The sequence below is a fragment of the Oryctolagus cuniculus genome, chromosome 11 (genome assembly GCF_964237555.1).
Source record: "Oryctolagus cuniculus chromosome 11, mOryCun1.1, whole genome shotgun sequence".
Taxonomy (NCBI): Eukaryota; Metazoa; Chordata; class Mammalia; order Lagomorpha; family Leporidae; genus Oryctolagus; species Oryctolagus cuniculus.
In genome coordinates this window covers 7,721,056-7,742,565 of record NC_091442.1, presented here as the reverse complement: position 1 = coordinate 7,742,565, position 21,510 = coordinate 7,721,056, and the positions used below count along the sequence as shown (strand labels likewise).

Here is a 21,510-nt window from a genome sequence, read left to right as displayed (position 1 = left end):
AAATGAGGGAGCTAGTGGGGCCCATCTCACAGCAGCAGTGTGGTCACACTTGGGCGGCGCTGGGCACGGGAGGCGGACTCTGAATGGTTGCGTTTCCTCCAGATCCATCTGTTGAAATCCCATCTCCAGGGTGAGGGGATTAGAGGGGTGGGGCCTTTAGGTGGTGACAGTCACCTGGGTGGAGCCCTCAGGAATGGGACCAGTGTGTCCTTATGAGGGGCGGCCATGGAGCTGGCCTGCCTCTTTCTACCACGTGAGCTGTCCACAGCCCGCAAGAGCCCCTGCCCTAAATTCCACTCTGCTGCCCGCTGATGGTGGAGTTGCAGTCCCTGCACCGGGAGAAGGGACACACACACCCAGTGTGTGGTAACATGTCATCCTGAACTAAGCACTGCACGTCAGTTTCCTGCTCCGAATCACCACTCCTAGAATCCATCCCAGTAGGTAAATTAAGTCATAAAACGATTCCCCACCCAACGCAATAAAGCTGTTTCATTTCGAATGACTCTATACACCTTTTTCAAACATTTTCATTTATTTTGAATGGTTCCTTATGTCATAAAGTTTGCACACCACTGGTGGGGGAAAAAAAAGGAATGAAAGAATTAAAGGAAAATAAAAAGGAATGAAAAATTAGGCATGGGTTAGGAGGAAACAGAATATTTGAAACAAAAGGGGGTGGAAAATGAAAGGTTTTTGTCTCAAAGGCGAGGAGGACCAGGTACTAGAATCCTGGAGAACTGAGCTGTTCTTTGGGGGAGGGGCTCATTCCGTGGCCATCAAATGGAGACTTAGTCTCGTCCCTGGAGAATCCATAGCACCTGTTTCCGTATTCCAGACGCTGGAAGGAACCAGTCTGGCTTTCTGGAACCCAGCACTTCTGCGGGCTTGCCCACGGGACGTCTGCTGTCGTCGCATACCCTGCGACCTGGGGACGCCGCGGCCCGCAGCCTGGAAAGCTAACGCCGCGTCCTGGAAGCGCGAGCGGACCCGGGGCGCGCGCATCCCCGGGAGGCTCCAGCTCATTCATTTCCCAACCGATTGTTGTGGTTGGATGCAGATGCGGCTGCGAAAGCCCAAGCCAAGCGGCGCAGGGCCTGGCGCGTAGCTAGCGGGAGCCGGAAGGGGCAAAGGCGCATTTGGTGGCCGGCGCAGAGTGGCGGGGAGCGGCGAGCGCTTGTCCCCTTCCAGCCCCGCCCGCGGGCGGGGTCCGCTGACCTCCGGACCACGCAGCCGCGGGGGGCGCTCAATGTGGAGTGGAGGCTCGGATTTAATTGAGAGAGTTATCATTCATTATTTATTAATGCTTTTTTTCCCTCATTCCTCTCTGCACTTAACGCAGCTTCTCTACTGCTGTGTCTCCTGCGATTCCTCACCACTTGTGTTTAGCTTTACGTACAGAGTGATTTAATGTCACCTAGGATCCCCTCACGTCATCTTAGAGGCGCCTCAGGCTCACAGCGGCGGGCCGCAGGTGTGAGGATTCCGCGTGGTGTGCCCCTGACCTTCGCAGTAATAAGCGAAGGTCGCACCATCTTGGTTCATGGTGGAAATGTTCCATTGTGTGGCTGGGCCACAGGGTAGGGAACCCCCGGACTGCTTCAGGTACTTGGCCACTTGGAACTCCTCTGAACCGGGCCTTGAACTCCCTGTGGACCCTGCCTTTCACTTCTGAGAGGAGTCGCTCTCCTCAGGGCAGGCGGCTAAAGGCAAGGTACCCGGGTCAACATGGAGCGGGACCGTCTCTCCTGTTCTGCCCAGCTGCTTAGCGGAAAGCTGCTTCCAAACTCCTTCTTTGCAAGTGGGCAAAAGTTGCTTCTTCTCATGGCTGCAATCTTAAACCATTTATGAGACGACGCCTGGTCTCCACGTTAATGAGAAAAAGATCCATTTTAATAGAAAGATAAAAGTAAAACTGTTGTGAGTGGATCTCTGTAGGAACAATACCTGCAGTACAGGAAACCAGTTGGTTTTCCCTTTTGTCCAGGCGATGCCAGAAGGTAAACAAACAGGCACCCCCCTTTCTGGGAATCAACCGGAGGCTGAAGCGGCTCGGAGGTCAGCTCTGGGCTCCACACTGTAACACAAGCACAAATGAGAGGAGTCATCGTGTTTTCCAGCTTTGGGAAGTCCTTAATGAGCCTTTCAAGTAGATAAAAGTTCATTGTATCAATCATTTAATTATAGAATGTGCCATAAAAACCTCATTTAGGAGCAAATACTGTCGTTCAAATTCTCAGATTTCTTTGCAAGTATCCGAAAGAATTTTTAAGATTTATTTGAAAGGCAGAGTTACAGAGAGAGACAGAGACAGAGAGAGGTCTTCCATCTGCTGGTTCACTCCCCAAACGGGTCAGAGCCTGGAACCAGCACCCATATGGGAATTCCGGCACCACAGGTAGCTGCTTAATCTGCTGTGGCATAGTCAGCCCCAAGAATGGGTTTCTAACGGTGAATCTGTCCCCAGACAAGAGCAATCTATATAATGCATTCAATAAAAAATAACTGACGGATAAAATGGCTTATGACAAAGTTGGGAAGTCAAGTGCCGGTCCTATCAGTTTATCAGCCAGCGTTATCTGGAACTATTACGAGGTAACTGCTGGCGTAGCTGCACGCTTTAAAGAATGCTTTTCTGCATTTTCACGTTCTCCAAAAGCAGACAGCAAACTGGTGGGCAGCAGCGGTGTCAGCCTGCAGCCCTGTTTCATTTGACTCCAGTGGCATTTCAACATTTTGAAAGAGTTGCCAACGTTCCCTAAAGTAAGCGCTTACATAAAAACCTGGATTTCTGACTCTCCTCCACAAAATGTGAGCTCTGGCCACACCAAGTGCCAAGTCCAGGCCAGAGGCAACAGAGGGCTCCGGCCAGGAACATCCGCCCCTCCCGCCTGGACTGCCACAGCCCCCACCTGGCCGGCCTCCTGCGTCACGGCTCCACCTGCCTGACTTCCCCTGGCTGCGGCGTCCCTCCGTTCTGCAGCCCCCGCTCGGCTGCGGGCCTCCCTGCGGCTCCCAGCCGGGCCCCTGTAGGCATTTGGAGTCTGCCACGCCCCCCGTTAAAGCCTGGAATGTGCACGTTGGAGATCTTCTGATCTCAGACTATTCCCGCAACGCACACTGACTTGTTGGCTCTTTTCCTGCTCTTTGAGACCCGCTTCCTGGAGAGCCTGCGCTTTGTTCTCTGCCTCCTCCAGACCGGCAGGCTCAACTCCGCAAACTCCGGACCGCGTGCAGGTGGAGCGCAGTCCGAGGCGCGGGGAGACTTTCTCCCGAGCACGTGGGGTGGGGGAGGGAGGCCGCGGCAGAGGCGGAGACGAAAGCTGGCCGAGAGTTGTTCACCACTTCCTGTCCCGGCCCGCGGCGCTGCCAGCCGGCCCCTGAAAGACAAGTACTTGCAGTGCGATCTTTTTGTTTGTTTTTGGAAAACACCACATCTTGAGTCTATCCTGCTTTAAGGAGAAAAAAAAAAAAAAAAAAAAAAAAAAAGACTGCGGCCTGTCTTTCTGCCAATAATTAGACATCAACACACGAGGAGGTGGGAACGCTTTGCAGGCAGGGAAGCAGACATTTCAGAGGTTGAAAATTCCATGCCAGATAAATAAGGCCCCCGCGTCCCTGAGTAACCTAAGACTAAATGCCAGACTTGGATCGCCGATTACTGGCTCCGCAGCGTTTCCTTCTTCCAACTGTTGGTGTTTGGTGTCAAGGTACATTTTCCTACCACAGTGCTTCCCTCCCCCAAACGATTAATTTTGTTTTTATGAATAATACAGTAAGCCCGAGTTATTATTTAGTGTGATTGTATGCTCGCCTCACGCTCTGCATTTTAATTTAAGTGTAACTGCGCAGGAAAAATGCAAATCTCTTCTATTCACATTCAAAAGAAAATAAATGGATTTTTTATGGCCTAAAGGATCTATTCATTACCAAATCATTTGTCTTTTCAGGAAGAACAGTTTATATATCCAGTATGTGCTAGTGCTGTCTATTGGCTGCATTTTCCCTTCCTTTGATAAATATGCTGCTTCTTTCCAATCTCCCTTGCATGTCTGCCGACAGGAGCAGCTTAAAGCAGGCAGAACAAGATTACAATTAATGGCATTAAACAGAAAGTGAAGGGTGAGTAGAACGCTCCAACGGATGGATATTAAATACTAAGAAAAATAAACAAACCTAAGACTTGGATTGTGTTAAATGAATGTTTTTTTTTCACAACTGGAATGTTAAAAATATATATACACTTAGCCTCGTCAAACCCAAACGTGACGGGTCGAGGGAGAAAATGGGTCCTTTGAACAGACTGCTGCTTTGCCAGTCTCATGGCGAGCTCCTGGAGAGCTAGACACACCCTGGCTTCGCGGCTCGCACTTCTGCGATCAGAAGTTGGGCACTTTGCATGCCGAGCTGTTTTTATTGAACACGGGATTATATTTATATCTTGATTAAAGATGCCAGTGTGGAGCGCTTTAGGGAGGGTGAAGGGATACAGGAACAGCTGTGGTACACAAAGCAGTTTCTGCTCAGCCCCTCCCCGGGGAAGCAGCCCGGAGACCTTCCTCCCGAATTTCAGCAAGAACTGTAAATGAGAAACGGTAGTGGCAATTGCGTTTGTTCTTGGGCGTACTGTACTTTGAAAGTCCCAAGATTGTGTGAAAGTTACCCACCCGGTGGACTTTCCCCATTCCTGTTTATGCATTCAGTTGGGTTTCAGAGCAAATTGAATGGATTTCTTTGTCCTCCACCCTCCCCCCCAGATTAAATCCAGATAGATAATCTGGTTTAGTTATGGCCACATTGTTTCAATCGGGCTAATTATAGTGCGGACAATACAATGGCAAGGAGAGCCGTTTAAGTGTTCATTTGAAGAAGGAGAAAATATTCTGTGTCAAATTCACGACCGTGCCTCTCTCTAACCGCTTCCCCAAGGCCAATTTAGAGAGCCTTTGTGCAAAGAACCGTTTACCCGGAAATTCTGAAACCCCAACGCGTTTCCACAGGGGCAGCACGTGGCCGGCGTGGGCAGGATCCCCGGGCTGGCCCTGAGTTTCAGGCAGAGTGGAGGAGCCGCAGGCGCCTGGGCTCTTTCCTCCGGTGACAGGAAGGTGGCTGGTTTTTCAGCAGGAGGGAAACGCCTTTGAGTGACTGAGCACTGGCTACAGGGAGGCGGGGTCAGGAGGACCTCTCGGAACCAGCTCCTTCTAAGCAAAAACGGATCAGTGCTTTCAGAGGCGCCTTTGGGAGGTGTGTTTCCTATCAGGAGAAATCACAGGATCAGAATGGGAAGGGAAGGCAGGGGACTGGGCTACTTCTTCCTTCATTCCAGGACGTATTTGGGACATTCCCGGGGTGGGGGAGGGGCAAAGGACTGCATCCAGGTCCTGGCACCCAGTGTGAAAGCAGGTGGCACCTTGGGGTCTGTAACCGATGGCAGACTGAGGCCCACCACAAGGAAATCAACAGCGCTGTTCCTGCTGGACGGTGAATGCAAGGTGCAGCTTACTTAGGGAATGTGTGTGGACTTTTTCTCTGAAATCTCCCATCACTCAGGGGGCTCGGCGACTCCAGGAGGTGAGGATGCCAGTAGAGCACCTGTTACGCAAGGCAAGAGGAGACGTGAGCGCCGCAGCGCCCCAGCCCCGGGCGGGAGCTCTCTTGTTCAGTGTGCCCGACACAGCAATGCATGCAGATAGCTTGTGCTTAACAAATTGGGAACGTAGGACTAGAGCTGACTTTTGCTTGTCTCACGTTTTCCAGAATTGCCCATGACTCAAAGCTCCTGTGATTTCATGCAAGCTGATACATTTGAAAGGAAGAACGAACCGCTCAATTATCGGTCTGTCCTGCTGCACTGCTTAAAACCCTGGACGTGATTTTAAGCTGCTTAGGGCAACTGCACCCCATATTGTAGTGCCTGGCTTCCTGTCCCAGCTCTGCTCTCCACACCCTGGAGGCAGCTGATGATGTCTCCAGTAGTTTAGGGCCCCTGCCACCTACAAGGGAGACCAGGAATGAGTTACAGTCTCCTGGCTTTGGCCTGCCCAGCCCTGGCTGTTGTGGGAGTGAACCACCAAATGAGAGATTTCTCTCCTTCTCTCTCAAGCAAATAAAATGAAATTAAAATAATAACAGAAGCTAGCACTTGTGGGTCAAATGCAGACCAGATTCTTAACCCTTCTGCTGTATCAATTAGTTTCCAAAAATTGTTTATTGTTTTATTTATTTGAAAGGCAAAGAGAGAGAGAGAGAGAAGGAGGGAAAGAGAGAGGGGGGACATCTCTTCTGCTGGTTCACTCCTTAAATGTCTGAAACAATAAGGCTGAAGACAGGAGCCTGCGATCCAGATCTCCCAAGTGGGTGACAGGGACCCAACTGCTTGAGCCATTGCTGCTGCCTTCCAGGGTCTCTATTAATTAGATTACTGGAAGCTGTGATCAGAAATGGAGCCAGGACTGGAATCCAGGCACCCATGTGGGATGAGGCATGTCAATCAGTGACATATCAATTACTATGCGGAATGCCTGCTCCTGTATTAATTCTTAAGGCTTGAGTTCTGTTTGACAAGTTGAAGTCATTTTTTTTTAAACAAATCTATGTTGTTGGGGCATTAGGGAAAATAACATTAGGAGAGAAAACAAATATTCCAAATTTGCAGAAACTCCAGCAAATACAATTTTTAGCCCTTACTTTTATATGTAAAGATTGATTTATTTATTGAAAGCAGGGGCAGAGAGAGAAAGAGTCCACCCACTGGTTTATTCCCCAAATGCCGCAAGTATCAGGGCTAGACCAGGCCAAAGCTGGGAGTCAGAAATTCCATCCAGGTCACCCATGCGTGGCAGGGGCCCAAGCACTTGAGCCATCATCCACTGCCTCCCAGGCATATTAGCAGGAAACTGGATCGGAAGTGGAGGTAAGCCTTGAACCAAGATACACTGATAGGAGATGTGTGTGTCCCAAGCAGTGGCTTAACCGGTTGCACCACCACATCGCCCTCTCATCTATTTTAAGCAACAAAAAGCTGATTTAACTGTTTATTTATTTAAAAAATTATTTTCTTTACAAGGCAGAGAGACAAAAAGAGAGATAGAGCTCTCACCCACTAGTTACTCCCCAAATGCCGGCAGTACCTGGGCAGAACCTGGGAGCTAGGAATTCATCCGGGTCTCCCAGGTGGGTGGTAGGAACCCAAGTACTGGAGCCATCATCGGCCACCTCCCAGGGTGTGCAGCAGCAGGAAGCTGGAATCAGGGATGAAGCCAGGATTTAAACCCAGGTGGTCAGAGATGGGATGCAGGCACCTGACTTATTTTAACCTCTAGGCCTACAGTCAACCTCAAGCCAGTGTTTAGAAGTGTGAAATTTACCTTTACAAGAAATTCGCCCTAGTCAGTTCACTGCCCAGATAGCCACGAGCTGCTGAATTGTGACTGTTTAAATAAAATATGGGGGACGGCACTGTGCTGTGGCAGATTAAGCCAGAGCTTGCTACGCTGGCACCCGATTGGGCACCGTTCATGTCCCAGCTGCTCCACTTCTGATCCCCCTCCTTGTTCCTGGCTGGGGCCTGGTTCAACTTTGCCTTTTGCGGCCACTTGGGGAGTGAGCCAGAGAATGGAAGATCTCTCTCTCTCTCTCTCTCTCTGTGTCTCTCCTTCTGTCTCTCTGTAACTCCAACTTTCTAAATAAATAAATAGATCTTTTATTTTATTTATTTTTAAAAAAGGTTTATTTATTTGAAAATCAGAGTTAGAGAGAGAGAGAGAGAGAGAGATCTTTCACCCACTGATGTACTCTCCAGATGGCTACTATGGCCAGGGCTGGACCAGGTTGAAGCCAGGAGCAGGGAGCTTCTTCTGGGTCTCCCATGTGGGTGGCAAGGGCCCAAGCACTTGGGCCACCTTCCACTGCTTTTCCCAGGCCATAGCAGGCAGCTGGATTCACGTGGAACATCTGAGACGAGAGCCAGGGCTGACCTAGGAGGCCAGCCTCACAGGCAGAGGCCCTACCCACCATACCATAATGCTGGCCAATAAATACATCATTTTTTAAACCGATTTATTTATTTATTTGAAAGGCAGAAAAACAGAGAGGCAAAGAGAAAGAGAAAGAGAGAGGTCTTCCATCTGCTTGTTCACTCCCCAGATGGCTGCAACGGCCGGAGCTGCGCCAATCCGAAGCCAGGAACCAGGAGCTTCTTCTGGGTCTCCCACGCGGGTGCAGGGGCCATCTTCTACTGCTTTCCCAGGCCACAGCAGAGAGCTGGATCGTAAGTGTGGCAGCGGGGACTTGAACCAGCGCCCATATGGGATGCCGGCTCTGCAGGTGGCGGTTTACCCACCATGCCACAGTGCTGGCACCTAAATAAATCTTAAAAAAAATCAATATGGATGGATAACTGAAAAGAGAATGGAAAGTTTTCTCTTTTTGTATTAAAAAACTGTGGAGCTTTTAAATGGTAAAAGAATAGTGCATTTCCTAATTATTATTCTTTAATAAAATACTTTTACTGTTCTCTGGGCCAGATGGTGTATTATTCCTATAATTATTTGATTAAGGAGTTCTTGGAAAACTTTGTTATGTAGTGTTAGACACTGTCATGCCAGGCTGTTGCCTGCAGAGCTTTTGACCTTTCTCGGTACCCTAATTAGTGAGCTAGCCCTTCTGTGGAAACCCCCATGCGTGCTCTTCCTCCTCTGTCGCTCCCCCTCCTGTCTTTCCTTCCTTCCAGAAGGAATCAAACGGTTCCCCCTCTTGTACGACGTGCACGGTTAACTACAGAAGACTGGGTACAGTTGGCATCCTCTCATGAGTCATTCAGTAATAATAGCAACACAGCGCATTAAAAATATATGGAAGTGTTATAATTGAGCTTGATTGCACTAAAGCTAACTTCGCAGACTGGAAATTGAAATAAATTCCCATGTGTGTTTTTAAATACTCGCGTGCTAGGTTCTCCGAGAGGCACTTTGAACATGGAAGTGATGAAAATCCAATTTGAAAAATTGTTACTTTATTTTTAACATTTGTTGAGGCTCTCTGCTAAGAAGTTAAATTAGATTTTCTCATTTAATCTGAGGAAATAACATCATTATCCTCGTACTTGAGAAAAGCCCGGAGCGTGTAAAGCAGCTGCCTGAAGACATGCGGCTCTCAGGTGGCTGTGATGCTGGGTAGGAACCCAGACCTATTTGAGGGCAAGGCAAGACCGCTTAGAAGTCACTCGCCTTTCAGGTGCATAAGGGATTTATATATATATATATATATATATATATATATTTATTTATTTATTTGAAAGTCAGAGTTGCACAGAGCGAAAGAGAGGCAGAGAGAGAGAGAGGGAGGGAGAGAGAGAGAGAGAGAGAGGTCTTCCATCCCCTGGTTCACTCCCCAATTGGCTGCAATGGCTGGAGCTATGTTGGTCTGAAGCCAGGAGCCAGGAGCTTCTTCCGGGTCTCCCACGCAGGTGCAGAAGCCCAAGGACTTGGGCCATCCTCTACTGCTTTCCCAGGCCATAGCAGAGAGCTGGATAGGAAGTGGAGCAGCAGGGACTTGAACCGGCACCATATGGAGTGCTGGGTCTGCAGGTGGCAGTTTACCTGCTATGCCACAGCGCTGGCCCCATAAGGGGATCTTAAAAAGGACGGGTGTGGTGCAGTAGCGCTTTAACCCACGTCGCATATTGGAGCACCAACTTGAGTCCCAGCTGCCCCGCTTCTGGTCCAGCTTCACATTAATGCACCTGGGAAGACAGTGAAGATGGCCTAAGTGCTTGGGTTCCTGCCATCCACATGGCAGACCTGGATGGAGCTCCAAGCTCCTGGCTTTAACCTGGCCCAGCCTGCCTGTTGGGCCATCTGGGGAGTGAAACAGAGGATGGACGATCTTTCTCTGTCTCTCCCTCTCTGTGTGTTATGCTGCCTTTCAAATAAATAAGTAAAATAAATGTTACAAAAAGATCACTGATAACTCCATCGTATTCTAGGAGTCCTGTACAGTTGGGTTGAGAAGAAAAACCAAGGAGGATAAGGTTCACAGGACTTGGTCTAACTGGACTCCTATCCCTTCTCTTCCCTCGAATAAAACTAAAAATGTGATATCCTTTTTAAAAAAGATTTATCTATTTGAAAGGTGGAGTGACAGAGATCTCCCATCTGCTGATTCACTCCCCAAATTCCCCCAAGAGCTGAGGCTGGGCCGGGCCAAAGCCAGGAGCCAGGAGCCAGGAACCCCATCTGCAGCTTGCACATAGGTGGCAGGCACCTAAGCACTTGGGCCATCTGCTGCTGCTTTCCCGGGTGCACTGGCAGGGAGCAGCCGGGAACTAGCGCCCCTATGGGAGGCCAGCATCACAAGCCATGGCTTACCCTGCTGAACCACAAATGCCAGCCCAAGATGTGACATCCTGAATTGATTCTGCTTCTTTTTCGGTTTCCCAAGCTAGAAGCTCCCTTGTGTCCGAGCCGGGAGCTCTGGAGTTGGGCTCTCTGTTTGGATCTCAGCCCCACCTCATGTGGTTGGACTCTGGCTGCTTCAGTTTTCTGAGGCCCAGTGTGGTCGTCTTGAATATGGGGTTACTTGTGTGTATCTGCATTGATGCCAATGTAGTTCTGTCAAACTTTGTTCATACTTTTGTCGAACCAATGGTTCAGAATGTTGGACTACTATTGTTTAATGATCTGTGATTAAAATTTCTGTATATGGGTGAAATGGCCATCTTTCCATTTGATTGTTGTTTATAGCCCTTGCCTGTATTTCTGCTAAAGTAGGACCTTTTTACTTAAACAAACAAACAAAAAAAGATAATTGAATGACAATAATAGAAAATATCAGGGGAAAATGAGGATAATAGTAATGAACTTAAAAAAGATTTATTTATTTATTTATTAAAATTTTATTTGACAGGTAGAGTTATAGACAGTGAGACAGAGAGACAGAGAGAAAGGTCTTCCTTCTATTGGTTCACCCCCCAAATGGCCGCCATGGCCGGAGCTACGGTGATCTGAAGCCAGGAGCCAGGTGCTTCCTCCTGGTCTCCCATGCGGGTGCAGGAGCCCAAGCACTTGGGCCATCCTCCACTGTCCTCCCGGGCCACAGCAGAGAGCTGGACTGGAAGAGGAGCAACCGGGACTAGAACCCGGTGCCCATATGGGATGCCAGCACCACAGGCGGAGGATTAGCCAAATGAGTCATGGCGCCTGGCCCCCATATTTATTTATTTGAAAGTCAGAGTTACACACAGAGAGAAGGAGAGGCAGAGAGAGAGAGGACTTCCATCCACTGGTTCACTCCCCAATTGGCCGCAATGGCCGGAGCTACGTCTATCCAAAGCCAGGAGGCAGGAGCTTCTTCCTGGTCTCTCACATGGTGCAGGGGCCCAAGGACTTGGGCCATCTTCCACTGCTTTCCCAGGCCATGGCAGAGAGCTGGATTGGAAGTTCGAGCCGGGACTCGAACTGGCGCCCATATGGGATGCCGGCGCTGCAGGTGGCAGCTTTACCTTTTATGCCACAGTGCCGGCCCAGTAATGACCTTCTTAATGATGTGAAGACTGAATTAAAATATCCTTGTAAAATACAGGGTGAAACTGGTAGTCAGCTTAGTGAGTTCATGTGCTTTGCTTAACAATTAAAATTATTATTTAAAAATTATTTATCTATTTGAAACCCAGAAAGACGGAGACAGGGTAGAGGGAGCTCCCACTCGCTGTTCACTCCCAAACTGCCTGCGATGGCTGGGACCAGGGACCAGAAAGACAATCCAGGTCTCCTGATTGGCAGCAACCTGATCGCTTGAGCTGTCACCAGCTGCCTTGAGGGTCCGTGTGAGCATACAGCTGGAGTCAGCAGTCAGAGCCAGGAATCGAATACAGGTGCTCTGATGTGGGGTGTGGGTGTCTTTGCGGCACCTTAGCCACTAGCAAAATGCTTGCCCCCCCCCCAAATTATTTTTAAAAGTTGACAGTTTTTAACAATTAGGAAATACATTCATTTTCTTCTTCTTCTTCTTTTTTTTTTTTTTTTAACAGGCAGAGTTAGACAGTGAGAGAGAGAGAGACAGAGAGAAAGGTCTTCCTTCTGTTGGTTCACCCCCTAAATGGCCGCCACGGCCAGTGTGCTGCGGCCGGCGCGCTGCGCAGATCCCAAGCCAGGAGCCAGGTGCCTCTCCTGGTCTCCCATGTGGGTGCAGGGCCCAAGCACTTGGGCCATCCTCCACTGCACTCCTAGGCCATAGCAGAGAGCTGGCCTGGAAGAGGAGCAACCGGGACAGAATTCGGAGCCCCGACCGAGACTAGAACCCGGGGTGCCGGCGCCGCAGGCGGAGGATTAGCCAAGTGAGCCACGGTGCCGGCTGAATGCATTCATTTTCAAAAAGTTCTAGATTCTTGGTTTGTAAAATTTTATATTTTTCGAAATTGGAAGCAGAAATGGAAGAATGAATTGGAAGATGAATTTTCCGGTGAGTAGATGGGAGAGACGTGAGACTGTGTGGGCGACTCCGTGGCAAATGGCTGCCGAGGTAAAGAGGTGGCTTATCCACAGGTTCCCGAGGCTCTCCTATACGTGGTGTGGTGTGGGTGTCAGGGATCCATCGCAGGCTTCTGGGTACATGTGTGGTGGGATTGGAGTGGTGTTTTAGGTAAAGCCGCTCAGGGATCAACTCCTACTGTGCGCATGCTCACCAGGTGCCGGCCCTGTAGTAAAATCACTGAGGACATGACGACGAGTCCCACAGGTAAGGTTTGTGGGTGGGCACCCTTCAAGCCGGCTCTCCGTGCCCGCCCCTCCCCCACCCCCACCCTGGAGTGTGGGCTGAACCCAGTGACTCACTTCCAATGGCCAGAAGTGACAAAGGAAGGGATGCGATTTCACAGGGAGGTTTCCGAACGGCTGTGACTTCCACCTTGCTCACCCACTGCTGTTTGTCCTGTTCAGCTCCCTGGCCCCAAGGGAGGGCAGCTGCCACACTGAGTTCTCCAGGGGAGAGACCCTCCCTCCCACCCCCCGACAAAGAACCGAGAGAGGTCTGCACTGAGTAGCAGGTGCAGAACCGTGACGCTCAGCCCTGCAGCCCGAGCAGGACTGCACCCCGCTAAGCACCTCGTTGGGAGGTGGTTCTTTTTTTTTTTTTTTCTTTTTTTTGATAGGCAGAGTGGACAGTGAGAGAGAGAGAGACAGAGAGAAAGGTCTTCCGTTGGTTCACCCTCCAATGGCTGCCGCGGCCGGCGCACCGCGCTGATCCGGTGGCAGGAGCCAGGTGCTTTTCCTGGTCTCCCATGGGGTGCAGGGCCCAAGCACCTGGGCCATCCTCCACTGCACTCCCTGGCCACAGCAGAGGGCTGGCCTGGAAGAGGGGCAACCGGGACAGAATCCGGCGCCCCAACAGGGACTAGAACCTGGTATGCCGGCGCCGGTAGGCGGAGGATTAGCCTAGTGAGCTGCGGCGCCGGCTGGGAGGCGGTTCTTTCTCACGCAGAGCCCTGAGCTGAGGCCGCCGCTCCAGCCAACACCCCGACTATCCACTGGAGGCGCGTCCGTAGCCTGACCCATACAAACTGTGCACTTGCTGTTTTCAGCTGCCATGCTGTAGGCTCCTTCGTCACCTGGCAGTGGACAGCTAACGCCATCTGTTTCCACGGAGCTTCCCGCTTGGTGGGGTGAAGGATGTCAGCTAAGCACGACACTGGGTGCAGTAAAATCACAGCCATGCCAGGTGCAGACAGAGCTGCACGAAAGAGGCCATACCGGGGGGTGGTCTGATTTCGTATTTAATGGACCAGGGCACTGTTTTTGGGAAATGACCATTGAGCTGGGCTTTAAAGAGTGCCTTGCCCTACCTTAGGGTGGGAAGCAGGAACAGTGTAAAAGTCTCACAAGAGGCTGGCGCTGTGGCGCAGCTGGTTAAAGCCCTGGCCTGCAGTGCCAACATCCCATATGGGCACCAGCTCGAGACCCGGCTGCTCCACTTCCAATCCAGCTCTCTGCTATGGTTTGGGAAAGCAGTAGAAGATGGCCCATGTCCTTGGGCCCCTGCACCCACGTGGGAGACCTGGAAGAAGCTCCTGGCTCCTGGCTTCGGATCGGCACAGCTCCAGCTGTTGTGGCCAATTGGGGAGTGAACCAGCGGATGGAAGACCTCTCTCTCTCTCTCTCCCTCTCTCTGTCTGTCTCTGTCTGTCTATCTCTCTGCCTCTCCTTCTCTCTCTGTGTAACTTTGACTTTCAAATAAATAAATAAATATTTTTAAAAAAGCAGTCTCACAAAAGGAGGAAACCCCCAGTGCCGGGGGACTGAAGGAACACTGGAGGGACTGGGACAGAGATGAGCTGCGCAGGGAGAGCAGGTACCGGATCCTGTGGGCTGTGTTAAGCCGTCCGGCCTTCATCCCCCGCCCATCAGCAGGTGAGGCAGACTGCGGGAGAATGGTTGTACAGGGGCAGGGGTCAAAGCAGGGGACCAATTTGTTGGCTGCTGCCGTGATCCCGTCTAGGCAGATGGCGTGGATGGGCGTCTGTGCGGGTGGTGGAGTTGTGCGGCCGGCTCCGGGCGATTCTTGGGTAGCAGCATTGGTAGGACTTGGTTGATGGCTTGGGCAAGGAGAGTGAGGAGGAAGGGAGGTGTCAGTTTTGACTCATAGTGTTTTTAACTGGGGAAGCTGGACAGACTGGGAGAAGGGAGAGGCTATTAAATCGTCAAGGGAAGTGGTCCTGAAGATGTTGAATCAGCGACGAGTAGGACTGGCACATGGACCCCCAGGGCACCGCAGAGGTAAATCCCTCGATTCACCCACGGCCTGGCCACTGGGTGAAGCCCGTATGTGAAAGGGAAGAATCTAGGACTTCAGCTCCGAGTGTTTTTGCTGTTTCTGTCTTGAATTAGAGAGTGGGATCATGAATCGGTGTCCTATGAAATACTCCCTAAATCTGTCCATTTCTACAGCCGTGAGCTGGTCTGTGCCTAGTGGGAGGGGAACAGCACAGAGAGAAAAATCAGCTTTTCAGCATCAACAAAGTATTACTATTCGAGGCCAAGGAGAAGGGCTGCATTACAGAACCCATGGAGTGGTGCTCTGGCGCTCACTGTAGCCGTAGACACTGACTGGATCACGTGCTCGCTGGAAACCCGAGGTCCCACGTGCTCAGATTGTGCTGCTCCTGGACTCAGAACCGGTGGACCAAATGGTTTGAATGGAATTAAGAGATTGTAAGGGAGGTGGGCCTGTTTTCAGCAACTGCCAACTGGACACATTTCTATTGCATAGGAGGCCAAAGGATGTATGTGTCTTTGGGGTTTGGTGCTGTGGCGTAGCAGGTAAAGCTGCCATCTGCAGTGCTGGCATCCCATATGGATGCTGGTTCAAGTCCCAGCTGCTCCACTTCCAATCCAGCTCTCTGCTGTGGCCTGGGAAAGCAGTGAAAGTTGGCCCAAGCGCTTGGGCCCCTGCACTCATGTGGGAGACCCACAAGAAGCTTCTGGCTCCTGGCTTTGGATCTGCCATTTGGGGAGTGAACCAGCGGATGGCAGATATTTTCTCTCTCTCTTTGCCTCTCTGTACTCTGCCTTCAAAAAAAAATCTTAAAAAAAGCCCAACATTAATTTAAAAAAATACGTGTGTCTATAAGTACATATTGAATATAACATATCATCTAACATAATACCTAAGTACTATATACTATATAAAGGAGAACACATCACAAACAAATTACATTAACTTTTAATTTAAGTTTAAATGCGTTTAAAATACAATTTAAAATCATTGAATTAAAATGTGTGTGTGAATTTGTTTATAAGTGAAGAGAGGATACAGATATATATGCACATGTGTGTGTCTTTAAATCTGGGGTAATCTTGGGAGCTGGTGACAGGCACCCTGCAATGCTGGGTGGTGTGCTAGGGGACGTTACTATCTGGTGAGCAGTGTATTTCACCCACAAAAGCACCCAATCGGATCCAGATTAAGAACTGACAAGCCAGGGCTGGCACTGTGGCATGTGTTAACACCCTGCCTTGAAGTGCTGGCATTCCATATGGGCGCTGGTTCAAGACCCAGCTGCTCCACTTCTGATCCAGCTCTCTGCTATGGCCTAGGAAAGCAGTGGAAGATGGCCCAGGTCCTTGGGCTCCTGCACCCACATGAGAAGACCCGGAGGAAGCTCCTGGCTCCTGGCTTTGGATCAGTGCAGCTCCGGCCATTGTGGCCAATTGGAGAGTGAACCATTGGATGGAAGACCTCTCTCTCTCTGTGTGTGTCTCTGTCTATCTATCTCTCTGCCTCTCCTCTCTCTGTGTAACTCTGACTTTCAACTGATAAATAAATCTTAAAAAAAAAAAAAAAAAGAACTGACAAGAAAAAAAAAAAGAGAGAGAGAGAGAAAGAAAAGAAAAAAGAACTTAGTAGAACTTAGTGCATCCAAGGATGAATTCAAACTCTGGTCATCTCAGCTCCTTCCTTTACATTTTTGTTCAAGCAAATTAGGCTTATAAATACTTGGGAAATTTTGACAACAATGAAAAGCTCTTCCCCTGGTTTCTGAGGCGGCGAAGGCCACGCAGAGCAAGGTGACGGCTACAAGGGGCTGCTGACTGCCTTCCCAGCTGCACCCCGCCGCCCACGAGCTGCTCCCCGCCAGCCAGGCACAGAGATCTTTCCAGAAGGCAGATCAGATCCTGGCTCTGCTTCCTCACACCTTCCTCGGCGCTTCCCATCTGATGCACAGTGAAACGTTTGCACACTCCTCACCACGGCCGCGGAGCCCATGGGAGCTGCGTGCCTTCCTGCCTCTTCTCTCGCTTCCGCCTGTCTCTGGCTTGAGATCTAAGTGTAACCAGCTTCATTTGCATCCCTTCCCCGTGCCAGCCCGTCCTCGCCGCGGGGCCTGTGCCATTGCTGTTCTCCTGGCTGGGCACACGCTTTCCCTAGAGCCCCTCACTCAGATCTAGGTGCAGGCGGAACCCTCAGAAGATGGTCCACACCTGGCGCAGGCAGCAGCTTCACATCCCATGCCAGCACGGGTTCGAGTCCCCATCCAGCTCCCTGCCATGGCCTGGAAAAGCAGCGGACGACGGCCCAAGTGTCTGAGTCCCTGCACCCACGTGGGGGACATGGATGGAGCCCTTGGCTTTGGCTTTGGCTTTGCTTGGCATGGCCCTGGCCATTGCAGCCGTCTGGGGAGTGAATCAGCCTTTGGAAGATCTTGCTCTGTCATTCTGCCTTTCTAAGAAATAAACCTTAAACATAAAATAAAACCAAGAAGGCCCTCCTCTACCCCCTTGGCCTTCTCTCTTGGTTTTCACAGCCGCATGCTTAACAACAGGGTTGCCTTCAGAGACCTGTGACTTCAGCGAGCAGACATCGTAACACGCACTCACACAGATAAAGCGACGACGGGGCTGGGGACCTTGGACGAGAGCCTCGTTCAGTGATGGGTGACTTTCTCAGCTGCAACACAGCGCTGTACGGCTTTCTGGGTTCATCTGACTTGGCTGCAAGCGGCACGGCTTTCCAGCTGACTCTCCCTGGTGTCACCTCCATAAAGAATCACTTTCGGTCTCTTTGCCGAGGCACCTGGAGGTTTCCCTGGCCCTGCCTGGCACTTCGTAGGTGCTGGAAAAAGATTTTCTGAAATGCATGTATTGGATCGATTGGCTAAGCCACCTGGGATGCCAACAGCTAGTATTTGGGTGAGCTAAAGTGACCATTCTCCCAGGAAGAGCTTTTTAAAAACATTTATTTATTTATTTGAAAGGTAGAGGCCAGCGCCGTGGCTCACCAGGCTAATCCTCTGCCTGAGGCGCCAGCACCCCGGGTTCTAGTCCCGGTAGGGGCGCCAGATTCTGTCCCGGTTGCCCCTCTTCCAGGCCAGCTCTCTGCTGTGGCCCAGGAGTGCAGTGGAGGATGGCCCAGGTGCTTGGGCCCTGCACCCCATGGGAGACCAGGAGAAGCACCTGGCTCCTGGCTTTGGATCAGCACGGTGCACCGGCCGTGGCGCGCCGGCTGCAGAGGCCATTGGAGGGTGGAGGGTGAACCAATGGCAAAGGAAGACCTTTCTCTCTGTCTCTCTCTCTCTCACTGTCCACTCTGCCTGTCAAAAAAAAAAAAAAAAAAAAAAAAAAAAAGGGTGTGTTACAAAGAATCCACGGTCGGACTTCCACAGGTTTTGCACCAAAATAAATATCGGTAACCCCATTTTTTCACAAACTTTAAGATACACTTATTTGAAAGGCAGAGTGAAAAAGGGGTTAGAGAGAGAGCGCGAGCTTATTTATTTATTATTTGAGAGGTAGAGTTACAGACAGTGAGAGGTGGAGGGTTAACCTGCTGCACCCCGGCGCCAGCCCCCGGAGAGAACTTTCATCTGCTGGTTCGCTTCCCAAACACCCAAAACCGCCGGGGCCGGGCCAGGCCCGCGCTGGGAGACGGAACTCCATTTGGGTCTCCCATGTGAGTGGCGGGGACCCAAGCACGTGGGCCATCCCCTCTCTCTGAGTGTACATTGAGCGGGAAGCTGGTGAGGCTCTGATGTGAGTCGTGGGCATCCCAAGTGGCTTAACCCACCGCGCCACACTGCCCGCTCCCGCTGTGACTTCCCGGGCCCTCTCATGTATTCCACAGGTGCAGTTTGCAAGCAAGAGAACAGAGCTGTGCGGAGAGGCGGAGTGGAGGGGAAGCTTCTCCTGCGTGCCCAGTGGGTCCATTTCTTAGGCTGCCCCTTCCTGACATTCTGTGGGCTGCACCCCAGGCCTTCAGTTCTGGGATGCACCCCTGTGTGCTTTGATTAGTGTCTGCTTTCATCCTCAGTTGGCTTCTTTGAACAGAAACAAGTGTTAGTGAGACCAGCAAGCTCCCCGTGAAAAGTGAAAGGAAGAAGAAGGAATTCCAGATCTACCAGCAGCGGTCGGCGCCGTGGCGTAGTGGGTTAAGCAGCCTGCAGTGCTGGGATCCTACATGGGCGTCAGTTTGAGTCCCGGCTGCTCTACTTCTGACCCAGCTTCCTGCTAATGCCCCTTGAAAGCAATGGAAGATGGTCCAAGTGCTTGGGCCCCTGTACTCATGTGGGAAACCCGGAAGAAGCTCCTGCCTCCTGGCTTCGGATTGGCACAGCTCCAGATGTTGCGGCCAGTTGGGGAGTGAACCATCGGACGGAAGACCTCTCTCTCTCTGCCTCTCCTTCTCTCTGATTTTCAAATAAATTTGAAAGAAAGAGTGACAGAGGGAGAGGGAGAGAGAGAGAGAGAGAGATAGAGAAATTCCACCCACTGGTGGGACTTGAGCCAGCACCCGTGTGGCACGTCAGCACTGCAGGTGGCAGCTCACCCAGCTGCACCCCAGCACTGGCTGTGGGGGGTTGTCTCTAGGAGGTTAAGGAGCCTCTTGCAAATCCTGCATGGGCTCCTGCGACAGGGAGCTGGCTCAGCCTGCAGTCTAGAATGACTGTGGGAAAGGTGCTCACAAGAAGTGGAGGGGAGGGGCTGGCACTGTGGCAAAAGCCCGGCATCCATATGGGCGCTGGTTCGAGTCCCAGCTGCTCCACTTCCGATCCCGCTGTTATGGTCCAAGTGCTTGGGCCCCTGCACCCACGTGGGAGACCCGGAAGACATTCCTGACTTCTGATAGGCACAGCTCTGGCCATTACGACATTTGGGGAGTGAACCAGGAGTCGGAAGACCTCTTTCTCTCTGCCTCTCCTTCTCTCTCTGTGTAACTCTGACTTTCAAATAAATAAATAAATCTTTAAAAAAAATCAATAAAAATAGATAGCTTGTCTAAGGGATGATGCCTCGCTAGGGGAACAGACTTGGGACTTGTGCCTGTGCGTGTCCTGTGGTGGGTTTGAGGCATAAGCTCTCTCAGATGCCGACCATTCTCCTTCCTTCGGAATTTGACTGAAAATACTCTGTGGGACCTGCGTTGCGGTGCAGCGGCTGAGCTTCGGCTGCAGCAACACTGGCATTCCGCACGGGAGCACCAGTTCAAGTGCTGGCTGCTCTGCTTCCGAGCCAGCTCCATGCCAATGTCTGGAAAAGCAGCAGAGGGTGGCCCAAGTGCTCGTGGCTCCTGGCTTTGGCCTGGCCTAGCTCTGGCCATTGTGGCCATCTGGGGAGTAAGCCCACGGATGGAAGATCTCTCGGTCTCGGTCTCTTTCTCTCTGTAATTCTGCCTTTCAAATAAATGAATACATCTTTTAAGAGATATTAAAAAATAAATAGAAATAGAAAAAGAAAATCCACTTTATTTGGCCCAATGTGTCCCCTTAGGGAGCCCTCACATGTGTGAAATGAAAGCAAATGCAGGACTTGTGCAGGGCAGTCCACCCGCTCACCCAGCCCCCTCCCCCAGGACGTGACCAGCCTACACACCTGGAGGACAAAGGCGCAGCCTGGCTCTGCCAGCTGTCTCCTGATCTGGGAGGGGGACCCCCTGGTTTCAGTTGGTCTGGGACTTTCCCCATTTTAGCACTGAAAGTCCCATGTCCTGGGAAACCCCTTAGTCCCGAGCAAACTGGAATGGTTAGTCACCTTACTCTGCACCCCGATCTCGGGAATTCCAGAACATTCTGGTGGCGGGGCGGGCCGGTGGTCCTCCCCCGTGGACTGCATCCCAGAGGCACCTGTTACAGGCGACGTCCCTGCTTCTCCTGCAAAGGGGCTGACAAGGAAGTTAGGGAGGCCTAAGAATGCCCACTGCCCCGAGCGGATTTTCATGCCCGCTTAAGTCTGGAGAAGCAGGGTTCTCAAATTCTGGACGGCCAGCCCCCCCGGTGGAGCGCATAGCAGGTGCTGCAGGCAGAGGCGCAGGCCGCCAGGCGGAGGCAGAGCTGATGAGGCTCCTGACTGCCCTTCTGTCTCTGCAAGATAAATGACCTCCCAGGCCTTGGCTTCCTTGTGTATTGAGTGGGGATAATTAAAGGCTGTAGGACGAGAAAAGTCCCTGCCATCTAATAATACATTTGACTTCCCCATCCTTAGACTTTGATTAAGATTACTGCAAGAGAGGCCGGCGCCATAGCCTAGAAGGTTAAACCTCTGCCTGCAGTTTGAGTCCTGGCTGCTCCACTTCCGATCCAGCTCTTGGCTGTGGCCTGGGAAAGCAGTGGAGGATGGCCCAAGTCCTTGGGCCCCTGCACCCACGTGGGAGACCCGGAAGAAGCTCCTGGCTCCTGGCTTCAGATCAGCTCATCTCCCACCATTGCGGCCAATTGGGGAGTGAACCATCGGATGGAAGACCTCTCTCTCTCTCTACCTCTCCTTCTCTCTCTGTGTAACTCTTTCAAATAAATAAATTAATTAAAAAAAAAAAGTTGCCCAATTTCCTTTCGGATTTCTCTTCAGATGCCTTGCCTGTTCGAAGTTCAAAGTCAAACACTGAAAATTCCATCTAAAAGCCACTCTGCAGTAGCATGTTTTTATAATCGTCTTTTGAATGCACTCAGTAGCCACTGTGTGTTCTGACTGCATAAATATTGCTGATTTATTTATTTATTTGAAAGTAAAAGTTACAGAGAGAGAGGAA

At 51.0% G+C, this 21,510-nt stretch overlaps 1 long non-coding RNA gene across 1 annotated transcript; it reads right to left on the bottom strand.

Annotated features, from left to right (window-relative positions):
- Positions 1 to 516: 516 nt before the first annotated feature.
- Positions 517 to 3,381, bottom strand: LOC138844188 (uncharacterized). Its single transcript, XR_011379731.1, has 2 exons — positions 2,913 to 3,381; positions 517 to 2,077 (listed from the first exon to the last, which is right to left on the bottom strand). It is a non-coding gene; the product is annotated as an uncharacterized lncRNA (long non-coding RNA).
- Positions 3,382 to 21,510: the final 18,129 nt, after the last annotated feature.